Genomic DNA, 2500 nt, shown 5'->3' with positions numbered 1-2500 from the left:
CGTTTACGATCGATGGATTGGTGGTGTCCTCGGGACTATTGTATATGGCCCCCGAGGTGCTAGACCCGTACGCCGGAGGCAAAGCCGATGTTTGGTCCCTCGACTGTGTCCTGTTTGAGATGCCTGGAATCAAAAACCTCAAGGTCAAGCGATGGTTGAGGAGAGACGTTTGGAACCGTTTAAGAAGAAGACCAAGCGCTCTTGAGACCTGCCTCTTGGGGAGAGAGACCTTCGAGGAGTCTCAAAAGCGGAATCTTGCCCGGCTTCTTTGGACCATATTGGACCCTGAAGCGGAGACCAGGGCGGACACCAGGCAGGTGCGGCAGATGATTTGAAATCCGCGAAAGGAGCAAACGGGGAAGGATTGAAGACTCTCCCAGAAGGAGTTTTGTCAAAAGCGTGCCCTGCAAAGGCCCTATATGAAGAAAAAATAATATCACTAGTGATACTGGAAGTTACAATGTCAAAAGAATTGGTAGAATGATCTGATTATGAATGACGCTTGTTTTTCGTCTTGCGGAAAGTGGGTTACCCTCAGCTGAATAAAATCGTGTGCGTGATAGCTAAAAAACACAATCCGTAAAATGTAGACACACACAGATACGAATTTGAAGCTAGTTATAATAAATTGAAGAGTAGACGGAACCCCACGAGCGGTGCTCTTTACCTAAACACTAAAATTAGGTAAACATTCACCCTCCCTCCACACACACACATGAGTCGGAAGCTAGTTATGATAAATTGAAGAGTAGACGGAACCTCACGAGCGTTGCTCCTTTCCTGTACACTACAATTAGTTAAACACACACACACACACACACACACACACACACACACACACACACACACACACACACACGCACACACGCACGCACGCACGCACGCACACACACACACACACTGCCCTGCTGTCTTAATAATGTCAAGGTTGGATTTTTTGTGAGAATACCTTTACCCAAGTTGAAGAGGATTATAACACTCGACCAACTTCTTGAGTGCATGATGATGTCAAGAGATATATAATAATAAGGCTGGAATAGGGATGGAAACGGTTGGCGGGAGTATTCATTAGGAATTATATCTCTGTTATCGATATTGAGTGAATTGTGGGTGGAATGTTGGAGTTATTCATTGAGGGTACCCCACGGGGGCTAACTTTCCTACCCATTTCCAATTCCTCTCTTTTATGGCCTTCACAATATCATTCACTCCAGTCTCCTCTCTCACCTAACTTGCCCTCTTCCCAACACTGATCTCTTCATTCTTTTATGTGCACTAATTAGCTTTGTCTTCAACACCTTCGTAAATTTCCAAGTTTCTTACTGTAGACTGCAGAATGTAGAGATGAGAATATTCACAACTACACAGGTCAACGAAACTATATGATAGATGCTCAAGCAACAAAGAAAATAAATTATAGATCACTGTAAACATATAGATGTTATGCTTAGAAATTACTATCCTACAGTAGATGCATACACGGGTGAAAGGACACTGACATGTAATCATATCAATCTCAACTAAGGACCTGTAAGAATGAAATTGTGACCTCTTTAAGCAGTCATGAGCAAATATACTAGTGCTTACAGCCCTTTCCATATATGCTAATAAACTCTTTGAACTTGAGTGCACAATGCTGAATATCAAGAGATGTTGACAAACTTGGTCAAATAATGAGAATATTGGCCCTGATGGAAGATTTCATCTGACGCCTTCTGGCCAGTCCTTCTTCCATTGCCTTCCTCAGCCTACACAACCGTCATGATCAGCGTCATTGAAGTTTTTGGTAATGAGACTGGCCACAAACCATTCTAACGTCACGTCAGTGCCCTGGACATGCCCTACCCAATGCTGGTACCCTTTGGAGCCGTTGCTTACTACTGTAGTAGTCTCTTCCGGCTCATTTGCCATGCTAGATTGCGCGAAGGTTGTGGGTGACGTCCCTCAAACCAGATCAGATAGACTGAACTAGCCCGAAAGTCGAATCGGTTTCCAGGGTATGGCCATGGCTCGCGCTAAGGCTACTTGGAACCATGTGTTAGACTTGGCAACGTTAGAGAAATCAAAGTGCTTAATCCACGCCAAATAGACATGCGACTGATAACGCACCAGAATTGCTATCCCTCACAGCTACCTTGTATTTTCTAATAGATACAATAAGCAACATTGATTAGAAATCTAAGAAGAGAGCATATAGAAAGATAAAGAAGAGATTAGATTCAGAATGAAATATACGAGTAGAGGTATTCGCGCCAAAATACGTCCCTTTGATTTTATGAAGACAAATCACAAGAAAAAAGCTGCTGGTTGGGCTGCTTATATCTAGACATAAGAAAAACAAGTAATATAGTATCACAATGGTATCACAAAAGGGCCTATATTGCCATAAGATTACGTATGCATATACATGTGTGTGTGTGTGTGTGTGTGTGTGTGTGTGTGTGTGTGTGTGTGTGTGTGTGTGTGTGTGTGTGTGTGTGTGAGTTTTTTTTGTGTGTGT

The sequence above is a fragment of the Oratosquilla oratoria genome, chromosome 22, assembly GCF_046742065.1.
Source record: "Oratosquilla oratoria isolate Oo_2021 chromosome 22, ASM4674206v1, whole genome shotgun sequence".
In the NCBI taxonomy this organism is placed as follows: Eukaryota; Metazoa; Arthropoda; class Malacostraca; order Stomatopoda; family Squillidae; genus Oratosquilla; species Oratosquilla oratoria.
This window is presented reverse-complemented; position numbering follows the sequence as displayed.